At 41.6% G+C, this 24,256-nt stretch overlaps 3 pseudogenes; all 3 read left to right on the top strand.

Moving 5' to 3' along the window:
* Positions 1-6,509: 6,509 nt before the first annotated feature.
* On the top strand, positions 6,510-12,150 carry LOC129654313 (uncharacterized; annotated as a pseudogene).
* On the top strand, positions 6,953-8,576 carry LOC129653318 (protein DDI1 homolog 2-like; annotated as a pseudogene).
* Positions 8,575-9,613, top strand: LOC129653509 (regulatory solute carrier protein family 1 member 1-like; annotated as a pseudogene).
* Positions 12,151-24,256: the final 12,106 nt, after the last annotated feature.

Below are 24,256 nucleotides of genomic sequence, written 5' to 3'. Positions count from 1 at the left end.
TGGCCAGACTCAGGGGCCCCTTTGAACACTTCTGTTTTGGGGTTCCTGGGAGGCGTCCTAAAGGAGTTCACTAGTTTCTGACCATTGCAGATTAGACCCGCTGAGAATTTGATATTTGTCCAAGTTCCACTGCAAGTGAGGATGTGCACGTGCAGCTGGCGGGTGGTGTGGGTGTACCGCCCTGATCCAGGAAATGCACAAAGGCAACCCCCCAACCCCGACCGCACCCAGCTAGCCCCCTGTGTTCTATTTTAAAAGCCTCAGTGTAGCCTGATCTGAGGTCTGTGCCATCCACCCCCCTTGTTTACTGGAACATTGGGTCACTGCAGTGCAGCTGGAACGCAATCTCTGGGCGACTCAGCAAGGCCGAGGCAAGCCCTCCCAGGCGTCATGTCTTTGCACCGTTTTTCCTTCCTCCCACTGAGTTTTCTTGGAAGTTCTGAGCCAGGCTCAGCATGTGTCTCCAGAAATGCATTCCAAATTCCCAGCTGCTTGCAACTCAGCAAGTCTCACTGCCCCTCCCTTTAACATCCAGGTGCCCTAAAAGGTTAGAAATGAAGAGGCTCACACCAAAGGGTGTCCCAGACTCTTTGATGTATTTGCTACTGCCTGCTGTCACACAGAGTTCAGACACCTTGTCCCCCCCCTTCAAAAGCAAAGAGGAAAATCATCTTTGTTGAGATGCCTTTGTGACTTGGCAAACTTGCCTCTAATCTGTACATCTGTCCTAGCTGAGGGGAATGGGCCAGGGTGGCGGGTGTTGCTGCTCTTTTTCTTTCTGAGTACCGGTTTCATGTGATTCTCCACCACCCTGAACTCCCAGTGATCTGTCACAGTCCTTCTCCTTATTTCCCTCCAGCTTTCCCACCCCCCTTAATTTCTTCCCTTCAGTGTTGTCTCTTCTCATCATGATCACGTTATCCCTTCCTGGACTAGAGGAAATAATGGGAGGCAGGGAAAAAACAGTCAAACACATCAGTGATGTAAAAATCGTATTGATCTCATTAAGGGTGAAAATGGTACCTGTGCCTTTTAGATTTGTTCTTGCTCTTGAATTATTTATTGATTCTTTAGGATTGGGTGCTGGTTCTCAAAGTGTGGTCCCTGGACCTGCAGCAGCAGCACCTGGGAACTTACTGCAAATGCATATTCACAGGCCCTAGACCAGACTCCCTGAATCAGTAATTCTTGGGCTAAAGTCCAGCAATCTGAGTTTTAACAAGCCCTCCAGGTGACTGTGATGTGTGCGAAAGTCTGTGAAACACTAGGGTAGAGGATTCTCCATAGGTTTGGGGGGCAGGGGAGGTTTGAGGTTTCCCTCTGCTCTTCAGATATAAGAATCAGTGTATGAAGAACAGAGCCTGTGCCAGGCTCCTGAGGGCTGGCTATGCACCTTGCCTCTCATGCTGGGGCAGGTGTGAGAGCGAATGTGAGGACTGAGAGCTGATGGTGACCCAACTGGATGCCCTTGGTGAGCTGGCTTCATGGGTCACCCTTTGGATACCCTTTGGACAGGGTCTGGGACTTCCTGATCTTCTGTGTTAAGCATCCCTCTAAGAGAACGTCATGTAATGGCGTAGACTTATCACTCAGCTTCTCATCTGCTCTCAGGCAAATATGACTATAGTTGTAGATGGAAATTGTAGAGTTTATTCCTTTTATTCTTTTCTTGTACTAAATCAAGCAAATAACTAGAAACTTGCTCTTTCTTTCTTTTTTGTTCTCTGAAGAGCACCTAAGATTATTATGAGGATTGAGATCTCTGCATCGAGATTGGCGAAGTCCAACTCAGTAGCTCTAGCCACGCTGACCAATTAAAATGTGGGTACAGTCCGAACTGAGAGGTGCTGAAAGCGTAATTATACAACATATTCTGAAGGTATAGTACAAAAGTGAAAATTATTTCATTAATAATTTTTACATTGATTACATGCTCAAATTATAACACTTTGGATGTACTGGGTTACATAAAACATATTAACATTAATTTCATCTACTTATTTTTACCTTTTAAAATGTGGCTACTGGAAAGTTAAAATTAACAAATGTGGCTCATATTTGTGACTCACATTTTATTTCCAAGGGACAGCACTCACTGGTCCAGTTAGGTGGGGGCTCTGGTCAAACACAGGATTTTGAGTAAGACTACAGGATATGCCAAGAGCAAATACAAGGAAGCAGGTGTAAACTACAGCACATATAACGTGTTAGGTAAGGCAATGGAGCCTAAAGCGTGGCAGCTGATCTCCTGAACCATGGAGCTAGACATACTAGGGTTGTCTAGATTCTGCCACTTAACTCAGTCAAGTAACTTAACCTCTCTGAATTTCAGTTTTCTCATCTGTAAAATGACTTGCTGGTTCTTAACTCAAAGTGCTTTGGGGAGAATTTGTGAAGACAATGACTGTAAAAGCCTGAATACTATTCCCAGCTGTTAATTAGTACTCAAGAAATGCTCATTCTCCTTAAATAAGAAGAAATTCTATTACTGTATGGTGTCGGATACTCACTGTGAAACCTTCATTCTGGAGGGTCCTTAACATTTTAGACGGATTCTCCTCTATCTGGAATGGTTTGTGTATTATCCTATTCAAAACATGAGGTTTTGTAATATGGGGTTATGTTGCCTTTTCAGTGCTTCCTCAGCTGGAAATCTACAGCTGGCTATGAACCTCTCCCCACCACCTCCTACTATGGTACTTAAGGTCCTCACAGTGAAAAACTGGGTTACACAGAGGATTGCTCCTGGACAAAGACCCTGGTATATTATGTTTACAAGACCTGACAGTTTATTTGGCACAGATTGGATGGACTCTGACAGCAACATTAGATGGTGTCCCCCTGAATGAGGGAAATGAATCTCTTCACTAGCAAATACAGTACTCAAGGCAAGCAAAGTCAGGGTTGGTTGGATGGAAAATGGAAAGGAAATGTTAAGAGTCTCGCTTTTAAGATTTATGGATGAGCCCCAAAAGAATAGTTTTAGTTCTTCTGTTCATAAAAGCACAGAATGCCTAGTTAAGATTTTCCTAAAGAGAAGCCATAGCTCTCACAAGTTTACATGGAGGCAAGAGTGAGATAGAAGGGTGATAGTAAGGCAAAAGACAGTTGAAAAAACAACAAACAGAAAAAGGTGTTGCCTGGCTCCACTTTGAAAGACACTGAGTGTCCAGTCAAACTAGCATATCTCCAGGTGCAAAATCTCTGAGATCCCAAAGCACTTACACTGTGATAAAACCTGTTAACTGTTTTTAGCCATTAAAAAAACAAAAAACAAAAAAAAAACTTGGTCTTCCTTGAAAGTAGTATACATTGCAATATCTAAACATTCAAGCACAAAGAGATCATCAGATACTGTCACCTATATATAGCATCACCATGGAAACCACAGCTACAAATGCTGACAACTCAAATATCACAAGTAGCGCTGATATTGGTGATATGATTGTCTGACAAGGTAAGCAACTCCTAGTAAATTTCTAAATAAAGTAAAATTTTACCTTGATTTAAATGCTGATTACATTCCAGGAAAACTCTGTGTGTATGAATTAAAAACATGCAAATAATACTTTGTGTTTATTTGTAAGGTACAGTTAAGTTCCAGGTCATATAATTTTTTCAACCATATTGATATCCAGTAGGACATTCAAAAGGTGGGGCAATTTTTTTATTGGGAAGGAATTGTCCTAGGCATTATAAGACATTACAACATCTCATCCATATTTCTACTAAGAAAAATGCCAGAAACAATCTCTGCCCCAATTATTGGGAAAATAGAGACACCTTGTAAATTTCCAAAACACCTTAGAACAATAATTCTTAACCTTGGCTGCACATAGAATTACCGTAAGAGCTTTAACTTAATACTGACACTTGGGCAGCATCTGCAGAGCCTCTGATATGTTAATAGTTGGTCAGGACCGATTCCTGGTCATTAGGGGTTTTAAAACCGTTCAGTTGATTCTATGCATTAGCCAAGGCTGAGAACCATGCCGTAAGGGAGCTTCTGCCCTTTTAAGCATCATTGCCTTAGCTGAGTCAGATTACCAGAACATTGACCTGACAGGTTTTCTTTCTGCCTCATGGAGCTATTTCCTGTCAGATAGAGCTCAAGGGCCTCCTAACCTAGAACAACTGCTCTAATTATAAAATGAGATGGCAGGTATGTGGCTCTAGGCTTGAAAAGTCAAAGACCTACTTTCAAGAAATCCCAAGAGTTGGGTATATGATCAATCATTTATTTTTGAATTTAGAATGAACAGAACACAGTTTAACTAAATAAAAAGTCAACCAGTGACTAATTATTTAGGATATAAACTTGTAGTATATTGTGGCCAAGCACCTTCTAGAACCCCTAGTCATCCCTTGTTAGGCTTAACTTGGGCCTTTGTAAGAAAAATAAATTTATAGTCATTCTTCAGTTGTCTACTGAACCCTTAAGTTAGGAATGGCAGATATATTTATCTCCAGTGCTAACAGGAGAGTTGTCTGCCTGGAGAGGACTTTGAAGCCTGATCTAGGCTAATTGAAGAGTGCTGTGGTGCGTTGGTTAGTGATACCTGTCATGCACACAGGATGGGGAGAGGAAAGGAAGTGCCCCAATCCTCCCGTAAACCCTAGGGGAGCAGGCATATTTCTCAAAATTAACAGGTGACTTTTTCAGTCTAGTCAACTTTTGGAAACTGATTGGATTTTATTATGATCATCACTGTCATCATCCAGTGAGTCTCCTTTTACTGAGGTATAGTTATGCACTGCGCATTTATTACCTCATTAATCCTTGCAACAACTCTACAAGCTAGGCATTTTCATCACAACCTAAGATCCCACAGCTCATGGCAGGAACTAATCATCTAACCCGTGGTTGCCTAATTCTCAAGTCCCACAGCACAATACACAATCTGGAGTGAAATGTGGCCTCAGAGCATCCTCCAAAGCTCTAATGTTCTTTATCTTGCACCCACATCCCTAGGATTCTTGCTCAAATGATACAAGATTCAACAAATACCAAATGATAATACATATACTTATTTCTCAGTATTTTCCCATTATTTCCTGGTATTGCATCCTGTCCATGTACTTAAAAAACTTAAAAACATATAGCAGGGATGCTTGTGTTAATAAACTTTTGTTTCGTATTTTTCGTTTGTTGAAAACCTTTTAAAGATTTTCATTTTTCTGCAAGTCCAGTGTAATAGAGGAAATCCAGCTCATTGCCATAATTCAACACCTAAAAGGGTGTTGGCACATCAGACATTTAATAACTATTTAAAATGAATTAATCAATGCAGTTGACATTTTTGTGCAAGAGCAAATGATTAATTTTGATGAAATTAAAATGTTTAATTTTTATGACATGCAATTTATCAATTTTTCCTTTAATTTTTTTTTCAGTTGAATTTTTAATTTTTTTTTAAAGTTTTATTTGTTTATTTAGTTTTTGGTCTCACAGCTTGTGAGATCTTAGTTCCCCACCAGGGATAGAACCAGGAAACTCAGCAGTGAGTGTGCTGAGCCCTAACCTCTGAACTGCCAGAGAATTCCCCTTTCATGGCTTATTTTTTGTGTGCTAAATCTAAGAAATCTTGGCCTTACCTAATTTTGGTCACAAAATTTCTCTATGCTTTCTTCTAGAAGTTGTATAGTATTATAGAAGTTTTTATAGTATTAACTTTTACATTTAGGCCTATGATCCATTTAATTGACATTGTTTTTTATTATTAAGATTTGTGTAGAGGTTAGGGTCAGCTCTCTCAATGCATCTTCAGCTGCTCCACAATGAAGCAGCAGGTGAAACCGTTTATAAGAGTATGGTTATAGAGACTTTCATGGTGGTCCAGTGGTTTAGACTAGCAGCCCTTTCCAAGGCAAGAGGTGTGTGTTGAATCTCTGGTCCAGTAGCTAAGATCCCACATGCAGCAGAAGCAATACTGTCGCAAATTCAATAAAGACTTTTTTTTTTTTAAGGTTGCTTAAATGTATAAGAGAGGAGAGAGAGTTGGAAGATAAAGGAGGGGAGCACCCTTTCTTAGGGGAAAGACTGAAACGATAACTATGACATTGGCATGAGAGATTATGGTCTAAAGGTTGTTGTTCCAGGATAATCTCTCATGCCAACGTCATAGTTATCGTTTCAGTCTTTCCCCTAAGAAAGGGTGCTCCCCTCCTTTATCTTCTAACTCTCTCTCCTCTCTTATACATATGTCAAGAAACAGAAAACTCCAGTGTCTGTGTTTCAGAAGAACAACGTCAAAAACCAGAAAAGGAAGTATGAGTCAATCCTTTCCACGCTTCATCTACTTAACCAGATAACAGCCCTGAGCAGCAGTCTTTCAAGTAAAACCTCGAGCGGCTTCACAGGCGGGTGGTGGCGGCCCCGCTTGCCAAGGGAGTCACCGAGGTACCTCAGGGAGTCACGGAGCGACCATAAGGGAGCGGAGCAACTCGGGCAAGCGGGCGCCTGGGCGGCTGCCTGCAGCACCAGCCAGGCCCCACCGCAGCCCTGACGTCCCGCCGCCCTGACGTCCCGACGCCCTGACGTCCCGACGCCCAGCCGAGACAGCGCCCAACAGAGCCGGATCCACCAGGCCAGGCTGCTCACCGTGTACTGTGTGCACAGGGTCTTCCTCGAGGTGACAGTTTCCCTCCAGGTCGACGCCGACTTGCAGCTGCACACCTCCCGCGCTGTGCGGGCGGAATCCGACTTCCTTGCAGCTGAGAGACAGACCGTCTCCGCTGAAAGACCTCACAGACCACCACGGGTCATGGGCTGCTTAAGGCTTACAAGATGGCGGCGCTGGGATTTTACGGCAGAAGGAGAAAGCAGACCCTCGACCTCCGGTGCAGTTCCCGAACTTACCCAACAGACTCCATCGTCTATCAGTACGCTTTCTTCAAAGGAATACAACTGGATACTTTCAGTCAACAGTACTTCCTAGAGTGAGAGGTGTGAAGAGAGAGGTGGGTATGGGGAGGTATGCTAAGAGCCATTTTATTTTGAGGTACTTGTCTTTTAGAGCCTATTTTACTTACATGTATGAAAGACTCACCTCTTAATATAAAATCAACCTTCAAGGAAAAAAAATTAAAACCAAAAACCCAAAATTCCCATAGCGCCAGCTACAAGGAGCCCAGCAGTCCCACTCATCTCTTGGAGAAATAGCTTCAGAGCTTGGGCAATCCAGCCTTGCTCTGAGACCTGTTGCTTGCCAATCCCCTCTGAGCTGTCTTTGCTGAAGCAACACAACCCACCCCTAGCAGATGCTCTGCTCAGAGAAGATCTTGAGAAATTTTCTAGGGTCCTGATGGAGCCACAAGGAGAGAGCAAGAAAGGATTTGTCTCTTTTCTGTGGACCCTTATAATTTTGAAACTCAGGCAGAAATAGAAGATACAAGGTAATAGCACATTGAAGAAAACATGGCAATAACTATGGAAGAGGCTCTGGAAAGTTTGGGCTGAGTAATGATGCTTTGTATTAACTGCGAAGTGAATGGACATCCTGTGAAATTGTTTGTTGACTCAGGTGCCCAGATGATTATGACGAACCAAGCTTGTGCAGAAAGCTGTAATATAATGAGGCTGGTGGACTATTGGTGGGCAGGGATGGCCAAAGGAATGGGCTTCCAGAAGATTATTGGAAGGGTACATCTAGTTCAGGTTCAAAAGGAAGCAGATTTCCTGGCTTGTTCCTTCTCTATACTTTAGGAAGAGCCTGTAGACATGCTTCCAGGACTGGATATGTTGAAATGGCATCAATGTTCCATTGACCTCAAGAAAAATGTACTCATGATGAGCACCACAGGCTCACAGACCATCTTCCTTCCTGAGGGAGAGTTAACCAGAGTGTTCCCAGTTGCCATATGGGGCCAGGTAAGAGGCCAGAGGAGATTGCAGACCAAGAATTAGCAGAAGCCCTTCAGAAATCCATAGAAGATGCAGAGTGTCAGAATCCATAATGCATATATATAGTACGTGTGAACTGCAGCTGGAGTGGTCCCCAGACCAGAGGAAAAAAGCAGTAAAGGAACTCACTGAGAATATCAATGCATTTAACCATCAAGCCCATCCTCCCCGACAGAGACTCGTGACTGGTAATTCTTAAGTCTTACTGATTCTGTCTCTGCCTTAGTCTGCGCCCCCCCATCAAGCCCAGTGACGCAGACAGCATTGAACCTAAAGTTGTGAAGACGTTGAAGGCCTCAGCTGAATTCCAGATAACCCTCAGAAATGAAAGAACATCTTCCTCTACAGGACCTTTCTGATTGTGCTTCTTCATCAGACAATGCTCCAGCAAACCAGAGTACAGCTATTCCTTTGCAGAATTCACTCAAAAGAAGCCATTGGTGCAGATGACCTAGAGAAATCTGCCGAAAGCAGCATGTATGTGGTCACTCACTCAGTTGTGTTTGGCTTTTTGTGACCCCATGGACTGTAGCCGACCATGCTCCTCTCTCCACCGGATTATTCCATCAGAATACCGGAGTGGGGTTTCCTTCTTCAGGTGATCCTCCAGACCTAGAGATCGAACCCACATCTCCTGCAGATTCTATACCTGGAGCCACCTGGGAAGCTGAAAGAAACACCCAGGGCCTCATCATCTCCACACAAGACAGAAAGCTAGTTTATCCGTCACAGCTACTAGGAAGCAAGAACTACAGAGGCTTGTAGGTGAAAACGATTGGCATCCAGAATATCAGTACCTGAGTCAAGTAAATAGCCTTCAGCAACATGAAGAACCAAGGAATGAACAGCATGAGGGTACACAACAAAATGCTTCACATGATGGAGAACATCTTTGTAACACAGAAGACCTCGAACTTCTTGAAGAAAGGTAACAGAATCAACAAGAAGTGTTTGTTTGGAAACTACAGTGAAAGGAGACAGGCTAAGAGAAAAGAATTTTAGCAGCAGGATTCTTTGGCTCCTCAAATTCAGAAACTCTTATGTAAATAGATACAGTAGAACAATCCCTAGTTGCTATGCTTAATTCAGCAGGCAATCAGAATACTAATGTCAAGAACATTGGTGTATCTGACCTCACCTTAGATAGTCCCTTGATGGAAGTAGAAATGTAACCCTTCCTCTGAAATTTTGAGTAAGTCCATTTCGATTCAGGATGTACAGCTTCCAGAAAATAATGTTGAACAAATGAATATAAGTCTCTTTAAGTCTCTGTGGCAGTTAGCCCTCTGTGGAGTCAACAGAGGGCTATCTATAACAGCAGCCTTGAAGGAACTAAATGAAATTTTGGTCTTTTGTAGTAAACCAGCTTCAGAAAATGCATCTGAAGATGTTATCTGTCAATCAGAGACAGTAACTGAGGGCCACACAGGTATTAAAGACCTTTCTGAAAGATGGTCCCCAAATGAGCATCTTATAGCTACCCAGAGTGATCAGTGTTCACAAGTCTCCTTTCATTAGGCCATATCTGTGAAGACAGAAGAATTAACAGACACTTCAGCTGGAGTAGAAGATGTAGAAAATATTAACCTCAGTGGTTCAGGTGATGACCTGGTAACTGATAAGGAAGGTGTCCCCATGTCTAGGGAATTGATAAATGAGAGCAGGTCTGTCACTCTGAAAGTGAAAGTGAAGCCGCTCAGTCATGTCTGACTCTTTGTGACCCTGTGGACTGTAGCCCACCAGGCTCCTCCCTCCACGGGATTCTCCAGGCAAGAATACTGGAGTGGGTTGTCATTTCCTTTTCCAGGGGACCTTCCTGACCCGGGGATTGAACCCAGGTCTCCTGAATGCAGGCAGACACTTTAACCTCTGAGCCACCAGGGAAGCCCTCTGTCACTCTAGCCTTAGCTAAAATATCTAATCAGCTACACTGCATCTTCGGGATAGAAATTTCACCCAGAGTTTTAGCAAGTGAGGAGGATGCCCTCAATCAAGCTCCTGAGCAAACTGAGTCATCGTCATCCAGGGTCATATTGGTTAAAGATTTAGATCAGGGCACACAGAATCCAGTGGCAGACAGGCCTGAGACCAGAGAAAATGCTCTGAAGCTGCAGAGCCACTTCTGAAATTTGAACCTCCTCCCAGTCATGCATCACGTCCCTCCTTTCTTGCACCATTAATTTTTCCTGCTGCAGACATTGACCAGATTCTTTGCGCTGGCTATCTTTTGCAGGAAGTTCTTGGTGCTTTGCTCTGAGATGGTGGAAATGCAGACTTTGCACTTATTGTTTGCTGTCAAAGAGTATTGTAGTTCCTGCATAACCTTGGAAAAGTGACCTAGACATTACTTCATTCCCTTAAAAAAGCTATAACATTCACATCCATACTCACTGTTTATACAGTATATGTAAAACCAGCAAGCAGAATGTTGAGCCAGATTTTTTTATTTTTTGGCCAAAGTACTCTGATTTCTTGTCTTATGAATTTGTCTATTCTATTTGTTAAAATTTGGGTCTTCAAAAATGTATTGGCACTTACGTGCATACAAAAGCTTTTTATTATCATTAAGATGATGTATTCTGGAATAAAACTGATGCAAAACTGATGAAAATATTATATATTTTCCTTTGCAGGGTAGCACAGTGGTAGAGAATCTGGCTGCCAGTGTAGGAGACACAAGAGATGCAAGTTTGATCCCTGGTTCAGGAAGATTCCTCTGGAGAAGGAAATGGCAACCCACTCCAGTATGCTTGCCTGGAGAATTCCATGGACCAAGGAAGCTGGTAGGTTACAGTCCATAGGGTTGCAAAGAGTCAGACATGACTGAACACACACACACACACACACACACACACACACACACACACACACACACACATATAGCATAAAGAGCAAAAATAAAATAAACCCTATCTTGTCTGAAAAATAATCTTCTACCCAGTGCTCAAGAAACAGATGGACCACCAATAGGAAGTTGAAGCCTATGGGTGGGAAGGGCAGAGAGGTCAAGGACCCACTATTCTGGTCAGCTTCTAACTGTTTTGACTTTGAGCTGTGATACCTACCTGAACAAGATCTCTCTGTTTAGGGACTTTATTGGGGGTGGGGGGAAGTCATGGGAAGGGGATGTGCTGGGAAGGATCTTGTCCTCTGAATTCATACAGCTCCTGAGAAGACTTGATTTCATGGCCAGAATGGCAACCAAGGTTTCTGTCTGCTCACAATTCCAGTTGTATATTTATACCATATTTTTAGTGGCGCTAGTAGTAAATAACCCACCTGGCAATGCAGGTGTAAGAAATGCAGGTTCCATTCCTGGGTCGGGAAGATCCCCTGGAGGAGGGCACAACAACCTACTCCAGTATCCTTGCTTGGAGAATCCCATGGACAGAGGAGTGTGGTGGGCCACGTTGCATAGGGTCACAAAGAATCGGACACAGTTGGAGTGTCTTAGCATGCATGCACCATATTTTTATTTCTCTGACATTCTGCAAAGGACTGAACAAAAGGAAATGAACTTTGTTAGATCTTCATTAGATATATGGGGAAACATTTGCTTCTCACACTTGGGCTTGTATTCTTTATTGTTTGTTTCACATATTCATGCTCAGGATCACTCTACTGGCAGGAAGGACATGCCCTGACTTCAAATCCCACTTACCTGTTGGCCAGAATCCAGTCCAAGTGTTCATCTGTGAATCCAACTACTCAGGCATTCTTAGTGATCTCTTTTTTTCCTAGTCAATAAAGAGCTCTAATAACCAGAAGTAACCAGGAGCTCTAATAACCAGAAGTAACCAGGAGCTCTAATAACCAGAAATAACCAGGAGCTGGAGAGATGCTGTGTGTATATAGAAAAATGTGACACAACTCATACCTATCAGGGAGCTTCCAGCCTAGTGAAGGAGTCAGACACATCAACAGCTTATTATAACACTGCTGTGAGAAAGACATGCACAGGCAACAGTGGAAGCACCAAGGTTGGGCATCTGTACAGACCAGGCTAGGTCAGAGTGTAGTATGGAGTCATGGAAGATTTTCTGGAGGAGGTAATAGCTTTTGTTGAGTTTTGAGATTAACTTGGTATAGACTATCAATGGGGTGGTTTCAAGCAAAACTGTCAAAATCACAGAGTTGTGAGATGGCATGGGAAATCCAGAGAACTTCAGATAGTTTCGCAGCCCATAAACAGCCCCTCTCAGCTCACTTTTTCAAAAAAGTTTTTTAAAATTTCTTTTGTAAAGTTAAAAAATAAAATAAATAATTTTTAAAAAATTAAAGAAAAATAAAATGTCTTTTTTTGGCTATGCTAGGTCTTTTTTGCAGTACACAGGCTCCTTTAGTTTTGGAGCTCAGGCTCTCAAGTGTGCAGGCTCAGTAGTTGTGATGCCTATGCTTAGTTGTCCTGTGGCATATGGGACCTTAGTTCCCGTACCAAGGATCAAACCCACCACCCCTGCATTGGGAGACAGATTCTTAACCACTGAACCACCAAGGAAGTTCCCTAAATTAAAAAAAAATTTTTTTACAACAGGTCTTTGTTGGTTATCTATTTTAAATATAGCAGTGTGTACATGTCAATTCCAAACTCCCAAACTATCCCTCTCTCTCACCCTTCTCCCCCTGGTAATCATAAATTCATTTTCTAAGTCTGCGAGTGTTTCTGTTTTGTAAATAAGTTCATTTGTATCATTTTTTTTTTAGATTCCTCAAATAAGCTATGTCATATGCTATTTGTCTGTCTTTGTCTTACTTACCTCACTTAGTATTGTAATCTCCAGTTCATCCGTGTTGCTGCAGATGGCATCAGTTCATTCTTTTTAATGGCCGAGTAATATTCCATTGTGTATATATACCACATCTTTATTCATTCATCTGTAAATGGGCTTTTAGGTTTCAGCTCACTTTTAACTGGTTTCCTTCAACTTTCTTCAGAGGAAACTAGGAGGGCTCTCTGATGGCAACATGCAATTCCTCATCTCAGTTGTCCCAAGCAAGTCTATTTCTTGGCCCCTGACTCAGTTCAACAAAATTGTGCAGAAATTTAGAAATCTACTGTTACTTACACAGCTCCCTCTGTGTGTGTGTGTGTGTGTGTGTGTGTGTGTGTGTGTGTGTGTGTGTGTGTAGGGGGGGATATTACTCCCTCTTCTTAGCAGTTTATCATAGGGTCTCACATAATGTCCACTCCTTGAGGACTTCAGACAATTCTATCCTCTATACTTTGCTTGATTTCTAGTGATGTGTTAGAAAGCCTTACAGCTTAGCTCCCTAAGGGGACTAGTCACCCTTAAGACAGCTCCAAGAGTGACTGGGATATAAAATATAAGAGAGGTGGCATGAAACGTAACTAGATGGAATATGAGTGGGAAATCTTTGACAGAGCAGCAAAAGGAAGATCAGGCTGTTGCCATATAAACTGAGCCACACAGATAAAAACTTGCTTATTCTTTGAGCAATTATCCCTAATTGCTCTAGGGTACAAGCCGCTCCATCCTACTGAATGATACATACATTATCCGAGGGCAAAAAAAGTGAAAGTGTTAGTTGCTCAGTCATGTCTGACTCTGCGACCCCATGAACTATAGCCCATAGTCCTGCCTAATTTAATTTCCATGGTGTCCACTATGATTCCACACACATGTTGAAGCACAAAGAAAGTAGTACAAAATATGCAGATCCTTATACAGGGAGGAGTAGAGATTGTATATTTATCTGGAGTCTAAGATCCTCTCCAGTTACTCTAGCCTATTCAAAATGGCTAGATTTCTCTCCGTTTTCCACTCTCTGCCACTAGAAGGCAGCATCATTTCCGTTTGCCTCTGGGACAAGGATTCTCTCTGTATCCATCCCATCATACATAGTATGGTCATAAATACATAATACGCACAAAAATATGTATTCTACCAGCACAAACAGGCACCTGAAGCTTTGACCTCGATTGACTGGGAAAATGTTACCTGGTGTTCTGGCCAGCTGGCCCCAAAGCTCATACAATGCTTTGACCTCCAATGCTCCTTGAAGGAGCTGCCCAGATGGAAACTGCTTTCTGTGAAGCAGCTGAATGGTAGATTAATTCTGAAAGCCACAGTTGGCAAGCTCAAACATTACAGAATCCTATATTGAGTACACAGGGTTTAGATGGGGTTGATGGTCTTTTCCTGTTGAGTTTTATGCAACCCTGGGCCCCTGGGGAATTTCCACAGAACATCAGTTCAGAGCATGCTGGCCCCATGTGTTGTAGCTTTCTGTTTATTTCTTAGTGGTTGCAGTAGAGTGGCACTTGTGCTTATGCCAGTAGTCTGAAACCCTTTAGAAAACTTGAAATATAATGCCCTATCCTGCATTGCAGGCAGGTTCTTTACCATCTGAGCCACCAGGGAAGCCCACATTAAGAAGCCAAAGTATTTTCCAAGCATATTTTTCTCAAGGCCCATTTTTTCAAGATTGCCTCTGCCTTTGGTGATGGTGAAACTCAAGGAAAGCTGTTTAATTTGATCATTATTGTCAGTGTGCCAATTAAGCAGTGTCAGGGTGTCTCAGGCTGTCCTGGAAAAGATTTGTCAATCAGTTTAGCAGAACTTCTCAAAGCTTGTGACATCAGAGGAGTTCAGCTTATTTCTGAGTCACAAGATGGGATGGCCAAGACCAAGGACATGGTCAGCCTCACTCAGACATACAGCTTCCATCAAAGTCAAGTCTTGGGCTAGCCTCTTGCTTAAGCGTCTTTTCTTTTTTATTTTCAGGGGGCAATCTTATTTCCCTTATTTTACTTATGATTTTAATTGAAACATAGTGGATTCACAATATTATATTAGTTTCAGGTTACAGTATAGTGATCAATATTTTATACTCCCTTTAAAGTTATTACAAATTAATGGCTACATATCCCTGTCCTGAACAATGTATCTTTGTTGCTGCTTAAGCCTCTTTAAGGAAGATTTGCTTTGACAGGTGACTAGTGTGAAGACCAAGGTTATAAACTACTACATATGAGTAGGGAGCACAGACCATGCAACGTTATATAGGAAGGTATTCAGCTTTTCTTCCTTCTAGCTTTACTGAAGGCTCTCCAGCATTTTCAAAGGCAAAGTCAGCACTGTTCCTTTCACAAACATGTATTGAGCCTGAACTCTGGCCAGGGCCAGGACACAAGGGACTATGAGAGCTGGAGTGAGGATTTGGCCAACACACCTGTTGCAGATGGGCTTGCACTGGGCTAAGGGTCATGGCCTAAGACAAGTCTTTACCATGTGACATGTTCATGAGAATAAATAATAAAAAGTAAGTGAAATATTACTTTTAAAAAGGAACTAAACATTAAACAAGATGGAAACTTTGATTTTTGGAGCTACTATTATAATGGAAGAGTCACAATGTGTATCATAAAAGACATGATTATAATGTACACAGTTACCACCCATATAATACAGGTATTTTCTAATTTGCTACGAGATGCAGACGAAGGAGTTATTGACAAGAGTTTAACTCTCTTCCTGCAGAGAATTTGCAACACTAAAGACAGGGAAAGCCTGGTGAAATCACCAACCAGAAAGACAATGGCCTTGATTCATTCACTCAGCAAATATTTATAGAGTACTTACCATATGTTGACTAGACAGACCTTTGTTGGCAAAGTAATGTCTCTGCTCTTTAATATGCTGTCTAGGTTGGTCATAACTTTTCTTCCAAGGAGCAAGCATCTTTTAATTTCATGGCTGCAATCACCATCTGCAGTGATTTTTGGAGCCCCCCAAAATAAAATCTATCACTGTTTCCATTGTTTCCCCATCTATTTGCCATGAAGTGATGGGACCAGATGCCATGATCTTAGTTTTCTGAATGTTGAATTTTAAGCCAACTTTTTGACTCTTCTCTTTCACTTTCATCAAGAGGCTCTTTAGTTCTTCTTCGCTTTCTGTCGTAAGAGTGGTGTCGTCTGCCTATCTGAGGTTATTGATATTTCTCCCGACAGTCTTGATTCCAGCTTGTGCTTCATCCAGTCCAGTATTTCTCATGGTGTACTCTGCATATTAGTTAAATAAGCAGGGTGACAATATACAGCCTTGACGTACTCCTTTCCCAATTTGGAACAAGTCAGTTGTTCCATGTCTGGTTCTAACTGTTGCTTCCTTACCTGCATACAGATTTCTCAAGAGGCAGGTCAGGTGGTCTGGTATTCCCACTCTTTAAGAATTTTCCACAGTTTGTTGTGATCCATGCAGTCAAAGGCTTTGGCATAGTTAATAAAGCAAAAGTTGATGTTTCTCTGGAACTCTCTTCCTTTTTTGATGATCCATTGGATGTTGACAATTTGATCTCTGGTTCCTCTGCCTTTTCTAAATCCAGCTTGAGCATCTGGAAGTTCATGGTTCACGTACTGTTGAAGTCTGGCTTGGAGAAGTTTGAGCATTACTTTACAAGCGTGTGAGATGAGCGCAGTTGTGCAGTACTTTGAGCATTCTTTGCATTGCCTTTCTTTGGGATTGGAATGAAAACTGACCTTTTCCAGTTCTGTGGCCGTTGCTGAGTTTCCCAAATTTGCTGGCATATTGAGTGAAGCACTTTCACAGCATCGTCTTTTAGGATTTGAAATAGCTCAACTGGAAATCCATCACCTCTACTAGCTTTGTTCGTATTGATGCTTCCTAGGGCCCACTTAACTTCACCTTCCAGGATGTCTGGTTCTAGGTGAGTGATCACACCATCGCAGTTATCTGGGTCATTAAGATCTTTTTTGTATAATTCTTCTGTGTATTCTCGCCACCTCTTCTTAATATCTTCTGCTTCTGTTAGATCCATACAATTTCTGCCCTTTATTGAGCCCATCTTTGCATGAAATATCCCCTTGGTATCTCTTATTTTCTTGAAGAGATTTCTGGTCTTTCCCATTCTATTGTTTTCATCTATTTTTTTGCATTGATCACCAAGGAAGTCTTTCTTATCTCTCCTTGCTATTCTTTGAAACTCTGCATTCAAATGGATATATCTTTCCTTTTCTCCTTTGCCTTTCACTTCTCTTCTTTTCACAGCTATTTGCAAGGCCTCCTCAGACAACCATTTTGCCTTTTTGCATTTCTTTTTCTTGGGGATCTTGATCACTGCCTCCTGTACAATGTCATGAACCTCCATCCATAGTTCTTCAGGCACTCTATAAGATCTAATCTCTTGAATCTACTTGTCACTTCCACTGTATAATCTCAAGGGTTTTGATTTAGGTCATACCTGAATGGTCTAGTGGTTTTTCCTACTTTCTTCAATTTAAATCTGAATTTGGCAATAAGGAGTTCATGATCTGAGCCACAGTCAGCTCCCAGTCTTGTTTTTGCTGACTGTATAGAGCTTCTCCATCTTCAGCTGCAAAGAATATAATCAATCTGATTTCTGCATTAACCATCTGGTGATGTCCATGTGTGGAGTTTTCTCTTGTGTTGTTGGAAGAAGGTGTTTGCTATTACCAGTGCATTCTCTTGGCAAAACTCCATTAGCCTTTGCCCTGCTTCATTTTGTACTCCAAGGCCAAATTTGCCTGTTACTCCAGATATTTGTTGAGTTCCTACTTTCGCATTCCAGTCCCCTATAATGAAAAGGACATCTATTTTGGGGTGTTAGTTCTAGAAGGTCTTATAGGTCTTCATAGAACGATTCAGCTTCAGCTTCTTCAGCATTACTGGTCAGGGCATTGACTTGGATTACTGTGATATTGAATGGTTTGCCTTGGAAATGAACAGAGATCATCCTGTTGTTTTTTGGGTTACATCAATTAACAAAAGAGAAGAAGATTCCTACTCTTATATTCTAGCAAAGAAAACAGGCAATGATCAATAAAAGCACTTCCTCTTTTTAATCTTTTTATTTATTTATTTTTAATTGAAAAAATAATTGATTTACAGTGTATTAATTTCTGCTGTACAGTAAAGTGATTCAGTTATATTTATATATGTGTGTGTATTACACACACTCTTTTTCCATATTCTTTTCCATTATGGTTTATCACAGCATGTTGAATATAGTCACCTGTGCTATACAATAGGACCTTCTTGTTTGTCCATTCTATACATAATAGTTTGCATTTGCTGATTTCCACCTCCACTCCATCCCTCCTCCAAGCCCCTCCCCATTGGCAATCACAAGTCTATTCTCTCTGAGAATCTTTTGAGTCTTTTTCTATTTCATAGATAGGTTCATTTGTGTCAGATTTTAGATTCCACATATAAGTGAAATAATATGATATTTGTCATTCTTTTTCTGACTTACTTCACTTAGTATGATCATCTCTAGTTCCATCTATGTTGCTGCAAATGGCATTATTTCCTTCTTTTTTATGGCTGAGTGGAATTCCGTCTGTGGCGCACCCTCCTTATCTACTCATCTGTGGACGAACATGCAGGTTGTTTCCTTGGCTATTGTGAATAGTGCAAAAATACTTCCTCTTAAGTAACAGGGAGAAATCTAATTGGTTTTTTGTTGCCATCAACTACTAGAAACCATAAGACATTATAGCTCTTGATCCTGAAGTCTCACCAAAATAATAGAATCCAACAATATGTTACAATGATAATTGCCCCAAATAGATCCTAGAGACAGTTTTAAAATCAATGTGGGCCAGTGGTGTGCTGGTAAATGCTTAACAATCGGCTCTCAGAAATAAATAATAAAAGCAATTAAGTCCCCATTTGTAGCATTTTCCATTTTTTAATTTTTGTGGTAGAAATACTCTAACTATAACCATTTCAAATTAGCATGATATATCACTAAACACAGCTTTGGGGAAAAAATATGTACAATGACCCTTAAGAACAAGTGCAACCTTGCTCCAGCACACCACTGATTGCAGGCTCATAGGACAAGGAAAGGGACCTCAAAGTCTATGAATAAATATTTCTTGGCTCATGGTGTATTGCCATCAATTCTGACAGAGGTGTCACAAGTAAATTGCTACAAATACCATATTTCCTTAAATCACCTCATTGACTCAACAAAATCTTTGGGGGGGGGACAGAAATAGAAACATTAAACATATTTATTTACTAACTAGAGCACATACAGTACTTAAAGTTTCTTTTTATTTATTTTGACCATGGGCAGTTATGCAGAGCATTGTAATGAGAAGCTGCTATTTTGGGAAAGCTTTACGGCTTTTGCAGATTTAATATTGACCTTGAACTTGAGATACATTAAAGAGTATCTGGGTTTGGTCTATATTTGTTAATGGGTTAAGCAGATATTTTGTTTTCTTAATAAAATTATGTATTGAGGATCATTAAACAATTCCTCTCGAAAATCAGCCAGGAGATTTTGTCAGACCCGTGTCTGAGTCCTTTCATGAAGGGTAAGTCATTTACACCAAATTATTCCACCTGGGCGTTTGTTGTCTCTGATTTCACTGTGTGTGTTTATCCAACAAAATGAAACCCTACTCGGGTCTAAAGCACACTTGGTTGTTCCTTTAATAAAAACTTTTCTAAAGTTTAATAAAAAAGAGGAGTGCTCACTCCTCTTCTGACAAACTTTGATTCACTTCTGAAGGTGTCTGCCTGAACTTATGCACTAGGAACTTTTTCATTTCAAGGCTGAAATGTGAGGTAACATCTTGGTGAAATTTTCAACAATTTTTAGACAACCGTATTAAGTAAAATTCAAAAAAGCACCTAATATAGTATAACTTTGGAATTGTGGGATAAAAGTAAAAATATGAAGACATAATACAGCTACAAAACATAACCTTTGACTAGTAAAAAATTAATATTCATTGAGTTAGGTGTCAACGTTTATGAGAGATGCATTGTTGTTGGCTGTCAAGATGGAAGAAGACAGCCACAAGCCAAGGAATGTGGGTAGCATCTAGACACTAGGAAAGGTAAGGAAACAGAGTCTGCCTTCAAGCCTCTGGAAGGATCGCAGGCCTGGTGACAACTTGATCTTAGCCTGGTGAGACCCATATCTGATTTCTAACCTATGGAACTGCAAGATAATAAATTTATGTTGTTTTAAGCCACTAGGTTTGTGGTAACTTATTACAGCTGCCATAGGAAACGAATGCCCATGTGCTTCTCTACACTTTCCAGCCTGTCTCGCAGAGAGTGTAGGTGGGGCTGTGGGACTAGTTCTGGCTCTTAGAACAGGAGTAGATGTGTGATTTGCACCCTAACTAGGCAACATGCCACAATCTCTCTTTCTGCTGGTTGGACAGCCAAATCCAGAGCCAAATATTTAGGGTTCCAAGGAAGCTCCAACGGAGGGCAGAGCCACTGTTTGCAAGAAACCTTCAATCTGAAGTTAGCATATGGAAGAGTATGTGTTGTCTAAGAGGGCTGACCCAACCAAGCACATGAGGGCTGATTCCCAGAGTCCCCAGAGATCATTCTTCTTGCAGCAGAGCTTCTCCTAATCTAACTCCAGAATCTCCAAGTCAGAGATTCTGGAATTTTTTTTTAAAGAATTTGATACTTGATTTTTTTTTTTTTTTTTTTTAAAGATTGAACTCTTCTAAATGAGCAGTCAGAGCTTTGTTGGGCATCCTTAAGCTTTTTTTACCTGCTGCTGCTAAGTCACTTCAGTCGTGTCCGACTCTGTGCGAGCCCATAGACGGCAGCCCACCAGGCTCCCCTGCCCCTGGGATTCTCCAGGCAAGAACACTGGAGTGGGTTGCCATTTCCTTCTCCAATGCATGAAAGTGAAAAGTGAAAGTGAAGTCGCTCAGTCGTATCTGACTCTTAGCGACCCCATGGACTGCAGCCTACCAGGCCCCTCCATCCATGGGATTTTCCAGGCAAGAGTACCCGAGTGGGGTGCCATTGCCTTCTCTGTCACATAGCACCTGGAGAGCCTTATAATAAAATTTCCACACCTAGGGCTTGTGAAGGTCTTAAACCTGTTCTGCTTTCTGGGCCATGGAGGCACCCACAGCCTCACAGTATGGAGACAGATCACTGGTCTCTTACAGGTTCTTCTTGCCCTTTCCAAAATATGCTCTCTATTCCCATGAATTTCTACTTTTGTTCAGAGATTTTTTTTTCTTAGACTATGTACCTCACCTCCTCCTTCAAGCTCAGCTCAATCCTTTTTGTTGCAAGAAGGCTTTCTAGATTCTCCAAGGAATATGAATTTTTTTCTTCTACGATTCCCTGTATTCTTTCATCAAACTTATTACATTTGTACCTGTCTTCTCTCCCTCCATACACACACTAGCACATAATAAAATGTTGAAGGAGGAAACAGAACAAGCTCTATCTTGAAAGCAGGACTCCATCTTGGGCCTGACTGGACTTTGAGCTGCTAAGTCACTTCAGTCTTAGTGACTTCAGTCCGACTCTGTGCGACCCCATAGATGGCAGCCCACTGGGCTCCCCCGTCCCTGGGATTCTCCAGGCAAGAACACTGGAGTGGGTTGCCATTTCCTTCTCCAATGCATGAAAGTGAAAAGTGAAAGTGAACTCGCTCGGTCGTGTCCGACACTCAGCGACCCCATGGACTGCAGCCTACCAGGCTCCTCCGTCCATGGGATTTTCCAGGCAAGAATACTGGAGTGAGGTGCCATTACCTTCTCCGGGACTTTGAGCTATATGCCCAGTATCTATGGAAACAACATACCAACTGGAAAACCAGGCCCCCAGAAGGGAGAGCCCCAGGACTCTCCATCCCTAAAAGAATACCCTAATTATCTGTGTAACCAAATAGAATCATATGCTTATTGGGGTATGACCACAAATCTATTGATAATTGTCCACTGTTAACTACCTAGGCTTAAGGCTTATGAGTCATGGGTTAACTTTGATTGTATCTTTCTTTTTCCTTTGTTCAGACTAGTTTCAGGGAATTTGGGGGAGAGGGGTTTGGGCACGTTCGCTTAGGGTATATAAGGTTTTCAACAAAACTGGTCGGGGGTCCTTGGCTAAGAGGAGACTCTGCCTTGGGCCCGCCGGTGTAATAAACTGCACTCCACTATCTGCATTGTCCTCCTGAGTGAGTTTGTTTCCCAGAACGTGTGGCTACAACAATGTAGCTTCTAGAAGGCAGGTAGTATCCTATACTTCCTGTTGTCACCATAAGAGTGCTCTAAATGTTAGTACACAGTGCAGTAAATGTTCAGTGCATTTATAAATTTTAACAAAACCAAAATAAATAAATAAATTTTAACAAAACCATCTGTGGCTGGTGGGACAGAGTTGTTTTGTTTGTTTGTTTACCAGACTAGGTCATGTAGTGTGTTCTAAATTATCCTGTAGGATTGCTCCATTTATATGAGGCAAAGTCCCCATGGTGTACCTTGTTCATCCACCAAAAAATAATCTGAATGCTTACTCTAAACCAGGCACTGTGTGTGCAGGCTGGGGCACCATGTACTCTGTGTTACTATCATATGTCATCAGCTAGGACAGTTGCAAACCACATACAGAGTGGTACCTACTACGTGCCAGACTTTGTACAGCTGACCTACATCAGCCTGAGCCTCCAGCCAATCCTTCTCTTTCCAGGACTTCTTCCTTTTCAGGGAAGTCTAGCCTCCCAGCATCTGGGGATCAAACTGTTCTTTTGCTCATGTTTGTTTGCACATCAGGAATTTTTAATTTTAGGAACAGTTTGTCTCTCTGGCTCAGATCTCTGTGTTCCCATACCATTATTTATGATGTAACTAAGAATCTATTGTATAGAATTAAACTCAATTTCCATTTTGAAATTGTACAAGAGATCTATTCTTCCTAATATCTTTTTATTTAAAATGCAAGAGGGATATGTAGGAGCTGTTTAGGCCCTGGAGCTAATCCTGGTCTATTGTTTCTCCATTTCTTTACAGCTCACTGGGAAGGGTGGAGGAGAATAGGAAAGGGGAGACTATTCTTTCACGAGTAATTGTTTGGCCACGCTACACCACCGGGGAAGTAGCATTCAGAGGGTCACCCCAGGGGCAGGGCTGGCTGTGTCCGGTTGTGATGAATGGTGCACACTGGGAGGTGGAATTTGTCCAACAACAGGAAAAGCCTAATAGGAGATGATGATTGCTAGAACATTTAGACATAGAGAATAGGATTCATGTCTGTCGTATGTATTCTGTGTACCAACACAATCCCTTGGCTTAGTAACTGCCACATAATATTTAAATGATGTTCATTGAATTATTGAATGAATGCCATATTCTTGCTTTATTCTCCAAACACTCTATAAAAATGGCATCTCATTCATGTCTTCTCTATAAATCAGGAATTTGATCAGGTATGCAGTTTATTCTTTTGGAATCATTTTGCTTAATTACAAAGACCTCAGGGTCTTGGGTAAGAAAAAAAAGCACCAGTAATGCAGGTTAAATATAAGATACATGGGTTCAATCCCTGGGTTGGGAAGATCCCCTGGAGGAAGCCAGAGAAACTCACTTCAGTATCCTTGCCTGGAGAATCCCACGGACAGAGAAGCCTGGCGGACTGCAGTCCATGGAGTCGCACAGAGTCAGACACAACTGAAGTGACTTAGCACAAGGGAAAGAGAATAGGATAGGATCTTTTTAGAGACTTTTCAAATAGTCTAGAGCCCCACTTCCCTGTATGCTTAGTTTCACTCTTCTAAGCCACCCTTCCAACATGTTGAAAGCTCTTATGAGGACCAGGATCAGCAGTATATGACAGTAGCTAAATGCTCTGCAGTCTACAACTCTGGGTTCTAGTCATTTAAGCACCCTGCCTTCAATTTCTCATCTGTAATATGGGGGTGATAATAGTACCTATCTCATGAGATTACTATGAAGATTAATTTGTGTATTATTCACATGAAATACTCAGCCCAGCCCAGGGACAGAGTAAGGTCTGAACTGTAATTAGCTCAAAACACAGCACACAGAACATCACATACATTTTTTAAAAAACTTAATATTGGGGTATAGCAGAATAATAATGTTGTGATAGTTTCAGATGAACAGCAAAGGCACTCAGCCAAACACATATGTATCCATTCTCCCCCAAAGTCCCTTCCCATCTAGGCTGCCACATAACACTGAGCAGAGTTCCGTGTGCTATACAGTAGGGCCTTGTTGGTTATCCATTTTAAATGCAGCAGTGTGTACATGTCCATCCCAAACTCCCTAACTATCTCTACCCTGTGGCAACCATAAGTTCGTTCTCTAAGTCTGTGAGTCTCTTTCTGTTTTGTAAGTTCATTTGTATCATTTCTTTTTAGGTTTCATATATAAGGGATGAGAACATCACAGACATTTTTTGATTGCCTGACTGAAATGGGCTCTAGCTTGGAGAAAGTGGAACAAATTAGTATCAGACAGCTCATCAGGATTCCTTCTAAATCTGTAGTTCAAGCTTTTCTCTTGCCTTGGTTATTTCTCCAGATATGAGCAATTCAGGACTCTGC

Source organism: Bubalus kerabau, chromosome 5 (genome assembly GCF_029407905.1).
Source record: "Bubalus kerabau isolate K-KA32 ecotype Philippines breed swamp buffalo chromosome 5, PCC_UOA_SB_1v2, whole genome shotgun sequence".
Lineage (NCBI taxonomy): Eukaryota > Metazoa > Chordata > Mammalia > Artiodactyla > Bovidae > Bubalus > Bubalus kerabau.
Note: the sequence above shows the minus strand (reverse complement) of the source record. Positions and strands in the feature narration are given on the sequence as shown.